A 13,813-nucleotide genomic window follows, 5' to 3' on the forward strand; every position below is an offset into this window, starting at 1 on the left:
AACTCGACGCCAAATGTAATAGCTATATACAGACGAATTGACACCCTACGTCATCTGTCAGTTTAAACCAGATATGTCAAAGTCCACAATATAACTCGAAAAAGCATCATTTAAATAAAACACCGATTCATTCATTATCTGTGGCACCATTTGCACATTCTGACGTATTTGATTATGGTAAGTAATATTTAATATTCGTTATTTGTTATAAGCTACATTTATGTTTATAGAATATATTTTTTATATGAAATAATAGCTGAAAAAATATTTTCTGAAGTCTATCTCGGTCTCGGTAAATGAGGAAAATTCTGCAATCTCCAATCCCCAGCGAAGTAGTATTAAATTGTACTCCTATTTCTTTATATATATGTATAGAATAGGTTTACTAGGTAGGGTGGTAGGTCTTTGTGCAAGCCCGTCTGGATAGCTACCAGCCACTTGCTATATTCCGTTTGAAGAAAGTGAGCCAGTGCAACTACAGACACAAGGGACATAACATCTTAGTTCCCAAAGTTGATTGCGCGTTGGCGATGTAAGGAATGGTTAATATTTCTAACAGCACCATTGTCTACGGTGACCACTTACCATCAGGTGGCCCATATGCTCGTCCGCCAACCTATACCATAAAAAAGAGCAAAGCACAATAGTTTACGAGCCTCTCAGCGTTGAAAAAGTCATAAGTTCCTCACACCTATTGCTGTTCTCACTTCTAACACAGGATTTAAGCTTTATTGGAGGGATACATATGAATAACAGTAATTCTGTCAAAAAGATTACCGTAAAAGCAACCTAATGGCTTCGTCCAAGCCTGTAAAGTACCCACTTATCAAATATTCTAGCACCAAATAGCAATACTTAGTACTGTTATGTTTCGGTTTGAAGGTTGAGTGGAGTCTATTCCAATGGAAGTAGGAATAAAGATAAACAAACCTTAGATAAACGTATTTTATGCGATTCGCTAATAACTCAGCTATATTGTGCACTACTAAGAGTTTACGATTAATATATCTCTATTTATAATACAACACTATTACACTTAACTACTTATATCCACTTTAATTTTACTTCTAAAATTTCGATAACAGTTTTGTCGACGTTCAAAACGCAATTTTTTCGCAAATCCATAGTGAATATCATAGATTAATCAAACTCTCGACCAATTACATCGCGTCAATTTGCTGTCAAAGGTTGTTTATTTGGCGTTTCTCCTTTTATGGTTGGAATAGAGTATATTACAAAAGACATCAATTGTTAATTTCATATTAATAATAATCTTACTTGTAACGATCGATCATTTATTTTAACATCAATCAAATGAAATATACGTCATAATGTTTTCAAATAGTCAGCTTGCGTGCGTCACGCAGGGCTCTGGATGAGCCTATAAGTACGGCCTGTAATTCTAATACAAGAATGATGAGCCATCTAGAAAAGTTACATATCATCTGTATCTATATCATACTCATATATAATATACTTGATATACTGAGAAATTAAGAGATTTTCTTGGAATCCTTGGATATTTTTATAAGAGATTCGTCGTTTTTGAGATCCAAGATGGCGCGTAGAACGCGTGCATCTTAACAAAAAGAGAAGCCTTAAATTTGCGTTTATAATTAAAAACATCGTGAGGAAACTTGTATGTGTCTAATATCAATGAATTACTGCTACCACATAGGGGGAGCATGGTGGAATAACCTCTGAAACCCTCCTCAAATGGAAAGCCCAACAGTGGATTAAATACAAGCTGTACTGCAGACTTGATTCATTGTTATAATGTTAAGTGTGATGCGACATATAATATCAACACTACTGTAATAAATAACACCTCGCCCTGTTACCTCCTTAAATACGTCGTTTAATATCCAGATTACTAGGGAATTTCATTTGAAAAACGACAGGCATTTTTTCTATTCCAAGTGGTAATATAAGTGCAGTAGCCATTTTTAATTTTGATTTTATTTTGTACTACATGCAACCCGATCCGGCTTCTGGCGGATACAATATCCAAAAATCCTTTCTAAACGCGCCTTTACGTCGCGAAAGGGTTATTACTTATACTTACATAAATCGGACCAATAGTTTCTGATATATAATTCCTAGTATTTTTTATATATATATACGGCTTTACTGGCGTATGTGGGTTTATATACAAGTTTGACATTGAAAAAAAAAAGTTAAAAAGAATAATTCTTTTTTTTTCAGGCAATAAATATTCGGCTTTCCTCGACTATAATGTGCATGTATTATACATATAAACATTCCTCTTAAGTCGCTCCGTCTATTGATGAAAACTGCATTAAAATCCATCGCCTAGTTTAAAAGATCCAAGCGTGTAAACAGCGGAAAGCGACTTCGTTTTATACAATGTAGTGACATTTAATTCTTTAACACGTTTACGGCCTTGCAAATATGGCTGATTCATTGAAGCCAAGAATCTGAGTGTAATGTTTTGGAGCCATTCCAATTCGAAATTTTCATATATTGAATTTTGTATTTGTAAAGTAAACATTTAAAACAATACAAGAGGGACGATTTTGCTTTGGGTCCAACGAGTTTACCCTCGCGGTACGCGGTGACCTCGTGACGTCCAAAGTGTTAATATTCATGTTTTAATCATAGTCAAGCCTCTACTGGCTTTGTGCCCGTTTGGGTAGGTACTGACCACTCATCAGATATTCTACCACCACACAACAATATTTATCTAATCCAACCACAAAAGGACAGAAGTCAAATGACATCTGACATCGATCGTGATCTCAAATAGTCAGGGCCGGATCTACCATATGGCTTTTTGGGTTTCAGCCCAGGGCCCCGTGGATTCAAGGGGGCCCCAGCTAAGTCACGTCAAAGTCAAAAATAGACGATAGTTTGAAATAAGCCATAAATTTATTAAATTAAACAGATCGTATGGTTTGCAACCCTGCGAGTCCTGTAATTAATCAAACCCATTCAATAATTTTTTTCTAGTCTAAGTTCAGATATGTCTTAGGTGGGCCCCTAAGTAGTGTTAGCCCAGGACTCCCTAAACTTACCGTCCGGCCGTGCAAATAGCAATGTGTGTTTCGGTTTGAAGGGTAAATTAGCCAGTGTAACTACAGGCACAAGGGACATCTTCCCAAGTTCCCAAGATTGGTGCATAGCGATGGTAGGAATTGTTGAAGTTTCCCACAGCACCAATGTCGATGGACGGTGGTGACCACTTACCGTTACTATATCGTACATTTACGTAAAGCATTAACCATTATTATGCTAATCGTAATTCTACTAATTTATAACTTGTGTTTTTTTTTTATTCTGGTATTTTTAAGGGCTTCACAGGCAGCCTATATGTCGGCCCCAATCGTGTTCGTAGAACAGAAAAGCTGATAAACGGCAACGATTACGTCTTGATTCATTTACAATAGACAATTTTTTTGCAGAATTACACCAATACCTCTATTAGTGGCAACACTTACGAGCGTTACATTGCGTATTTTAAGAATAATTTAAACGCGATCAATAAGTTAAGTCCCTCATATTAACAGCATTAATTAGATTTCAACCGTAGATTGAAGTTGACGTATATTAATGACTGATATTATGTGTAAAATATATTATTAGTTAGTAGTTGTTAACGTGGCTTCGCTCGCGTTTGGTTGGTCGTCAAATTTCAGGTATACAAATAATCATCTCTCTAATAATTCAACGGCTTTTAACAGCTCGATTTTGTTGGTTTTTTGGGGTTATAAAGTTGGGTTCTTTCTGAGTGGTCTGCAGACGCCAGTCCGGGTACGGGCTAACAGATAACCACCTATTCGGTCTTTTCTTTGCCAATAGCCGTGAATACCGGGCCTATTGTTTTGACCTATAAAGTCAAGTCCAATTAAATAAGTATTGGACAACGTCACATATATTACTCTGATCCCAACGTAAGTAGCTAAAGCTCTTACGTTACCACAATAAAGACGGTACCACAAACACCCAGACCCAAGACAACATAGAAAACTAATGAACTTTTTCTACATCGACTCGGCCGGGAATCGAACCCGGGAGTGGCGTACCCACGAAAACGGTGTACACACTCCTCGACCACGGAGGTCGTCAAAGGTCTTGTGCGCCGATCGGCAATCATTTTAAGTTAGTAGTCAAAGTTCGGGTGGTTGATGTACTTTAGCGTGTTTGAGTCCTTGGTTTCATTATATTGGATATATATCCCGGTATGAAAAGTTGTAAATCATGATGGTTTCATAAAAATTATACGCGAAAATCGTTATCAAAAACGTTCGATCATTTGACGACAGAGTCGTTTTACGAAATGTATCATAAAAAGATAAAATCTTGCCAAATAAACGTCCACGGCACGCGTTGGTACGATCTATAAAAAAAATTGCGACGCTTGTAACAATTTTGACGTTTCGTATAAAGGTTACTGTGGTACATATGTAACATAACTCGTATCTAAAATAAAAGTAGCCTAAGTTACTCCTTATGATATAAACTATTTACCAGAGATTAGCCGGAATAAACAGACAGACAGATAAAAATTTAAAAAGATGTTATTTTGACTTAAAGTATGGTTTGCGAGCAAACTTCGAGAAATAATTCACAACAGCGATATTTTTTGGCATTTCCTGCTTTGCTCAACCACTCTGCATCAGCCTCGGCAGCATTGGCTTTTGGATATTTCGAACCGACGACGAACGACTTGGGAACCTTTAAGAAGTTAATCCACTAATTTCTTAAAAGCCGGCAACGTACCTGCTAGCTTTTTGATGTTGTAATTCACAAAGCGATTTTTATGGAACTTTCCGCCTCTCACATCTTTGTGGAATCAGCTTTCGCCCACCGTTTTTCCTAACCGATCTTTTGTCTAAGTTTGGGCTTGTTTAAGTTTAACTATTATTAATTTAAGAGTGATTATTACTTTCAATAGTGCTGTAAATATCTGTAGTGGTGTATCACACTGCATTGGTCCGTGTACTTTTTATTGTCTTTGTGAATATGCCTGACATAGGAGCCTTCCAGAAAAGAGTTTACTCGTTCCCGTGTTGAACAACGAGACCATAAAAAAATATATCATCAAATCTGTTTATTTTACTAACAACACTAAGTTTTTATTTATTAGATATGTTTATATTATTTTTAAACCGTAATTATTTATTGATTTCCTTTACTCACCATACACTGCACAGACTATAATTACTTAACGTAACCAATTTGACATTTCAAACTGACAATATGGCGGATAAATGTCACGTGACTATAAAACATAATTAAACTTGTGTTTTTTTTCTTGCAAATGTTTACATTTTAACATAAATTTGAATATAACTTGCGTTTTTCCTTAATAGAACGAGTTCAGACATGCTACGTCGGATTCCTTGGGTGGAATAACGTACGATTATTCACAAAAAGACTTCAAAAAAAGGCAATGTTTTACGTAGGAAGCATGCTTTTAATATATTATACGTTTCGTTTGAATTTAATTCGCAATTCGCTGCGCAGTATTTTGAAATAACTTTTAGTTATATTTGCACTGTATTAGTAGGTAATTAGGATGTATATGATTTGCGCGACTTTGCCTTCTTGGAATTAGGATTGTGACTCAAAATCGCAATATACTTTATGCATGTAGGCTTTTACAAACACTTTTGAATCATCATTTAACAAACTATATTAAGTAATACTACCATCGGTTCGAAATGTAGATTCTACCGAGAAGAACCGGCAAGAAAATCAGTAGTTATATAATAATTAAAAAAACTCAGTAGTACTATACTGATACAAACATACAGGAACGGATTTAGGGGAGGGCAACTGGGGCATCTGCACTGGTGCCTCCACAATAGAAACGAGTTAACAATTTTAGTTAAATATAATTAGATATCTGGATATAATCAAATTATAATAATATTACTAATAACTGTTTTAAAAGACACTGATACAAAGCGTAAATAAATTATTGACAAACTTTTACTGATAAAAATAAAATTTTTCAAATTAATTTGTAAAACAATAATTAGGAGGCTATACTCCTCTGTTACCCAGGGCCTCCACTCCTTTGTGGCCCCAGAGCTTCCAGACCTACAAATCCAGTCTTGCAAACAGAGATACTGAAATCATAATTAAAATCTTATCTTAATTCTAGATATAGTACCTTTCTAATGGAGAAAGAATAATTGAAATCGTTTCATTAGTTTCAGAGATTACAAACAAACATGTCTTACCTCAGAACAATCTATATACACTTTATTTATAATACATAAACGAAGTAACATTTATGACTTATTTTGAAAAAATCTGAAAAACGTGATAGCTCAAAAATGGTTTACTTTTGCATCATGCATATGGGGGTTAAAATTACTCCTATCACCTCCTAACGGGAATACGTCGAATTATCAATAACCCTGTGTATAAAAGCGTAATACCGGTCTCTGATTAATCACGAAATCTCAGTAACTATAACGCCTGCAAACTTGAAATTTGGCAGATAGGTTCCTTATAGGGCGTAGATTTACGAATTTCCACACCTAAGGGGGTAAAACGGAGGTTGGACGTTTGTGTTTTATGAATTTCGCGCGGGTAAACCCTCAGGTTCAGCTTGTATTAGTCATCGTGGCTTTTTACAAGCTACCAAAATCGAATAAACAATTTATTCGTTATAGTCTGTTTGTCTTGAGTAATCATCAAAATTGGTTAAAATTATAAATTAAATCAATTGATTACATACAGAAGTCCTATTTATGTACTTTATGAAAATGGCCAAAGGGCTTGCCGATTCACGGTCTCCACTCTAGAACCTTCTTGCCCCAACGGCTATCGGTTCTTCGATAGATGTGACCGGCCCACTGCCACTTCAGCTGGCTAATCCTCTGAGCTATGTATATATGTATTCCATACTCATATCTTATTTTCATGTCATATTTACGACCATAAGTATCTTATTCCATATGTAGAATAAAAATACTTTTGAGTACCAACCAGGTTGTATATCTCTACATAGTATAAAACAGAGTCGCTTCACGCTTTGTACGCTTGGATCTTTTAAACTACTCAACGCATTTTAATGCGGTTTTCATAAATAAACAGAGCGGTTCAAGAGGAAGGTTTATATGTATATTACATGCATATTATATCAGAGAAATGACGAGAATTTCAACTTTCCTAGCCGGAAATAAACAATAATTTTCTTTTATTTGTTAGTTTTTCAATCTTAAGGTTGTATATAGAGCCTTACTATATATCAGGGTTCGAAAAAATCCGATTTTTTAATATATATCCGATATATATCCAGGCTAAGAAAACGAAGCGAATTTCATTCTGTAAACACTTAAAAATGTTCAAGGAATTTGCAAGTGTCGAAATACCACATTTTTTATTAAAAAAAAGTAACAAGTAAGTACCTTTTATTATTATATCTTCATATGTTTGTGAGATAAATCAACTAATTTTTTTTTAATATTAATTTGTAATCGACTAATTATAAAAAGTAATCATTCAGAGTCAGGTCTTAAGCTATCTATGAGTGTTGTTCAGAAGATAGGAAAAAATCAATTGATATATATCTTGATATATACCCGCGAACCCTGCTATATATATCCTTGTGAACTATCCGGGACGGTTAGTTAGTCACTAATAAAATTCATAGAGTATTACACTAATGTTATTATTATTCAAAAATATACAGCCAAGAAAAAAAAAAGTTATTTTTATGCTATATTTTACAAATCACGCTTTCTATCGGACAATTTAACGCCCGGCCACATCCGGCATCACAAAATGGCGTATATTTTTAGATTCATAACATTACAATGGCGGTATTGTTAAAAAATAATAGAATTCCGTCATTTGAAACTAAAGACCGGTTATTATATTCAAAATATCATTCATTTTGATATTTGGCAATTAATTACCTTCGTTCGTTTGACATTCCTTTTGGTTTACTTCTTTGGGAATTGTGCAAGCCCGTCTGGGAAGGTACCACCCACTCATCAGACATTCTATCTCTTAACAACAGTACTCAGTATTGTTGTGTCCGGTTTGGGTGAGTGTGGCTGTATACACGTACATACATAAAATCTTGGTCGTAAGTTTGGTGGCGCATTGCCGATGTAAGGAATGGTTAATATTACCTACTGTACCATTGTCTATGGGCGTCGATGACCACTTACCATTAGCCTATTTGCTCATCCGCAAACCTCTACCATAAAAAAGGTAGTTGTTATAAAAAAAATCATCATACACATAATGGTGATGGAATACATCGTGAAGAAACCTACAGGTGTCTTATTTCAATAAAATTCTGCCTCAACCACCGAACCTCCTCCTCATAACTGAGAGGCCTTCGCCCAGCAGTGGGAAATTTACAATTATTACATTTTTAATGGAATGTCAATATATAAGTGTATTCAAGTTCAATAATCGTCGTTTGACAAGATTAAATTAATCCTGGTGTTACCAACGGTTCGGTTCACAGACCGCACAATTTTGGTAATGGTTTTGTGCAAGCACATCTAAGTAGGTACCACCCATTCACCGTTATAACTCCAAGCGGCAAATTCAGTATTGTTGTGTTTCGGTTTGTAATGTGATCCGGTATTATTACAGGCACACGGGACCAAACACCTTAGCTCCCAAGGTTCATGGCGCGTTTATCCGTCCACATACTTCTTTAGCATTAGCAACCTGTAAATTTCCCACTGCTGGGCTAAGGCCTCCTGCTGCCACGCTGCTCCAATGCGGGTTGGTGGAATAGATATGTGGCAGAATTTCGTTGAAATTAGACACATGCAGGTTTCCTCACGATGTTTACCCTCATTTAGCACGAGATGAATTATAAACACGAATTAAGCACATGAAAATTCAGTTATGCCTGCCTGAGTTTCAACCCGAAATCATCGGTTAAGATTCAGTACAATTTAATTATATTCATCTCGCATGAAAGGTCATCGAATTACTCCACACATTTCTATGATCTATTTTATGTTTTTCAAATATTCTCCATTATTGGCACGAGTATCCAAAACGCGGGTGTATTTATAATATAAACTTCGTATAAAACGAAACGTCAAAATTTGAGTGTTACAGTTATTTGAAGGCTAATTTCGCGGCGAATTTGGCTTTATATAATCAGATATCGATGACATATACTAAAATTATTCTGTTTTAAGAGATATTTCTCGACTAATGCATGATATCAATTAAATTGATACTCTAAAGCGCTCACGAATAATGTAGATTTTTACTTTTTTATTAGAATTGTATCGTTAATTCCGGATTTTATGGCCTACATACAAAAAGACAATTTTAAATCTTTTTCATATTAGTATAGGAACTCTTGTTATAGAATTATATATACTTATAATACTATTTATTAAGAAAACGTATTAAATAATATTATCTTTAAAAAAAAACTAAAGAATTAATATATAATACCAGTGCCAAAATAAAAAAAAAAAGATAAAATCAAAATAGTAACACAAAAATTCAATACTTCGAAAATGGAACGCGATATAACTCTATTCAAATTCAAAACAAAAAAACAACAAACAGTTTAAACAAAATGAAACTCTATTTCAGTCCGATTTACGTGCAAATTTAATTAAATTTAAGAAATTCGATAAAATTCAAATACGTAGATAAAGCCGTCAAGTGAAATTCGGTTTTATCGTGTTCGTTTAAGGTGCAAATTTCAATGGAACACTACTGATAACGTTTTCATAGATACTAGTGGCGGCCTCTACTACGGAACTAACCGGCTGAATTACATTAGGCCTCCTTGGTCTTGTTAAGGTGTGGTTTCATGAGCGAACATTAATTTTTTTTTTAATGGTAAACGTATTATAATACTTTGGATTTTAAAAACGTTATGTAAACCTGTCACAGGATGAGAATGTATTAAATTGGACTGACATCCATCATCACGACAAAACAAAGCATCCCGCCGCGTCTGTCTTTTTTTTCACGGGGGTGAAACCGGGTTATGTGGAATTTCTACTCCCTAAAACCACTGGCCGTCTTCGGCACGGATGAGGCTGCGGGATCGTGTCGATATAACGCATCTGTGACCCCATGCAGTGATCCCCTCGTGGCTTGGTGAAGCTCTTCTCAGGTGTAGGTGATCTCTCCTTCTCACTCTGCTAGCTAATACATACGACAACAAAGGCCATCCCGGCTGCCGTGAAAATGTTTGACAATGATATCTTCCGTAGTTATATAATCGTTTCTCTTGACTGCTGTAATACCCTCGCAACTACTAAGTCTAGAGAGTTAAAATTTGGTATAGATTTATTACAAGATCTGTTAAAAATATGGAAATAATGCATTATTGGGTATTTAAACTTTGAGGGAAAGGGGACGTTGAATGAATTTTACCCATTCGAACAAGGCCTGAGGTGAGGGCAACCGGGCAACTTCCCTGGGGCCTCCACAAGAGATATCAGTGAGTTTAGATATATAGATATAGTCGAATGATACTAATAGTAATATAATATCATTACTGGTTTAATAATTCTTAAAATTAATTTATGAAAAAAAATAACAAGGGCCTCTCACTTCGCAGTTGCCCTAGGACCATCAGACCTCCAAATCCGGCCCTGCAGTCAAAGTCGGGTCGAGTGGCTACTGATCTAAGCTACATTTCATTTAAAAAAATAGACCCCTCTATCAAAATCGTTATTTTAAAGTCTGTTTTCAAAACTGTAGAGATATTCTGTACGAGGAAACTCGGAATTCAAAGCAGAAGACGAGCATGACGTTCCAATGTGACATGCGACTTTGACTCTAATAAATATAAAACTTACACTGACGACCTCCGTGGTCGAGTAGTGTGTAGACCGGTTTTCATGGGTACGCCACTCCGAGGTCCCGGGCTCGATTCCCGGCCGAGTCGATGTAGAAAAAGTTAATTAGTTTTCTATGTTGTCTCGGGTCTGGGTGTTTGTACCGTCGTTACTTCTGATTTCCATAACACAAGTGCTTTAATTACTTACATTGGGATCAGAGTAATGTATGTGATGTTGTCCAATATTTATTTATTATTATTACACGTATCAAAATGGCGTGACGTGATCGTAAGTCTGTTATCAGCATGTTAGTTAGTTTATAGTATAGCAGAAATTTTTTTTAAAGAATCACACTGCTGTCTTTAATAGCAATACATTTATAGATAGTTCTATTCAAATTTAGAAGGAATTTCATATTTTTGTAATTACTAAATTAAAATATTTCTTGTATTTTTGTCTCAGTGTCTTAACAATGGAAACGGAGTTTAACCGGAAGTTCATAGTAAAATGGCCGCTGCGGGGGCGTAAAAGTAATGTGCTTCCGAACGATATCTAACCATCTCTACTGGAAGTAGGTTACGGGGTTTATTAAGTTATACTACATCTACTATAATTTAACTTGATATTTACTGGTAGGAGTCCAAGTAGAAAGTACAGAAGAACTATTTAAAAGGGGGGAGGTACTGGGAGTCCTTTCATGTACTCTTGATAACTTGTACGAAAACTCAAACGATCGATTCGGTTAAGACGTAAAGGCATACCAAGTACTTTTGTGTTAGAAATATAAGTTAGGAACTGCCTTTTGAAGGATAGACTTAGAGACACGCTTCAAATGGCTGCTAACCTTACGAAGTTTTGTGTCACGAGCAGGGCCGGATCTTCCATATGGCTTTTGGGCTTCAGCCCAGGGCTCCGTGGCTTCAAGGGGGCCCCAGCTAAGTCAAGTCAAAGTTAAAAATAGACGATAATGCGAAAACATCCATAACTCTATTAAATTAAGCAGATCGTATGGTTTGCAGCCCTGCGAGTCCTGCAAACACACTCCATTAATTTAATTTAAGTCTACGTTATGTCTTAGGTGGGCCCCTAAGTAGTAGCCCAGGGCCCCTTAAACTTGATTTGATTGTGGTCGAATTTCGAGAACCTACAGGGCGAGCTCTACTTTGGAAAATATACTTTTTCAAACGTATTGTCCTGTGACGTTGTCCTTAGGGCAGTATCTTAAAAGCCCCTTTAATCACCGTCAAGCCTAATAGCTTGGTGAGAACAAACAAAATTGCTATATTGTATTATTATAAAAAAAAAAAAAAAAAAAAAAAAAAAAAAAAAAAAAAAAAAAAAAAAAAAAAAAAAAAAAAAACTAAATCAGTTGCTGCATTATCCACATCTCAACTACTAGTCCGATTGACTTTAAATTTAGCAAAGTTAATCTCATTGAGGACGTTGTTTTGGGAATTTCAGCTCTAAGGCTTTACCCTTAAGGTAGCTTTGTATGTGTACAAAGTCAGGACGGAGAGCTATTATTTAATAAAGATTTTGTCTATTTTTTTTTTGAACGCAATAATCTCTGTAACTCTGTAAATCAATTCTTGAAATTTTTATGTTTTTAATATCACGGGGAAGGAGCAACTACAGGGAAATGTTACTTCCGATACAAAAGTGCTAAAAATATTTGGACTTTAATAGTGGTATCTGTTTTACTGTTGTTTTATATGAAGACTAGCGACCCGTCCGGCTTCGCACGGGTGCCATGCTGACCTTTTTAAGCTGTAGAATAGTATAGTACATTATTTTGATCTATCTCGTAGGGTTCAGCCAGCGTTTGCAATGTAAGCGCAACAAATGTGTTTGTTTACGACATCACATTAGAAACCTCTAAAATTATCAGTGTTTCTCTGCTATATTGTGCATGTATTATACATTCAAACCTTCCTCTTAAAACATTCTATCTATTAGAAACATCCGCATCAAAATCCGTTGCGTAGTTTTAAAGATCTAAGCATACATAGGGACTGACAGCGGGAAACGACCTTGTTTAATACTATGTAGTGGTAATTTGTTTCTGAAATTCTATGGCATAGAAATATATATCTGAGTAACTCGATATGAGTGTACATACATTACATACAAAACACGCGTCAAATATTCCCGTATTCTAATATGAGATTGAAGGCTCCAAAAATTGACATCTGCTCACGCTACTTAATTTAAAAAAAAAAAAAATATAACCACTCTGAGACTTCGCGAAGATATAGACAATAAAAAACGTTCATTTATTCTGTAAAACACAATCAAAGATCATGAATCAAAACATGTCAACGACTTTGAAATAACGTAATCGCCGAGATAATGGACACGCACATTCTGGACTAAAGAAAAATACATTACAATAAATAAACACAATATACAACGTCTAGATCAAAATTCTCGGCTTTTCTCTACTATAACATATATGTAGCCGAGATGGCCCAGTGGTTAGAACGCGTGCATCTTAACCGATGATTTCGGGTTCAAACCCAGGCAGGCACCACTGAAATTTCATGTGCTTAATTTGTGTTTATAATTCATCTCGTGCTCGGCGGTGAAGGAAAACATCGTGAGGAAACCTACATGTGTCTAATTTCAACGAAATTCAGCCACATGTGTATTCCGCCAACCCGCATTGGAGCAGCGTGGTGGAATATGCTCCAAACCTTCTCCTCAAAGGGAGAGGAGGCCTTTATCCCAGCAGTGGGACATTTACGGGCTGCTTATGTTATGTTATGTAACATATATGTAATATACATATAAACCTTCCTCTTGAGTCGCTATTTTTATTGATGAAAACCGCATCAAAATGCGTCGCGTAGTTTAAAAGATCCAAGCGTACATATATAAGCGGACATTGCTTTGATAGTACAAAGAGAGAGTAGAGACTTCTCTTTATTTGCATAGAGTAACTAAACAAATACAATGTAAACTCTATATAACGACGCTTAAGAGGACTACAAGAGCTAAGTGCCCTTGAGAATCGCACGCACACACTTACAAAATCGACAAAAACGGCA

At 35.7% G+C, this 13,813-nt stretch overlaps 1 protein-coding gene across 3 annotated transcripts in view; it reads left to right on the forward strand.

Moving 5' to 3' along the window:
- The window catches only part of LOC125075302, a 40,939-nt gene that overhangs the window by 9,745 nt on the left and 17,381 nt on the right, over nt 1-13,813 (forward strand). The window lies entirely within an intron of this gene.

This window comes from Vanessa atalanta, chromosome 30, assembly GCF_905147765.1.
Source record: "Vanessa atalanta chromosome 30, ilVanAtal1.2, whole genome shotgun sequence".
Classification (NCBI taxonomy): Eukaryota; Metazoa; Arthropoda; class Insecta; order Lepidoptera; family Nymphalidae; genus Vanessa; species Vanessa atalanta.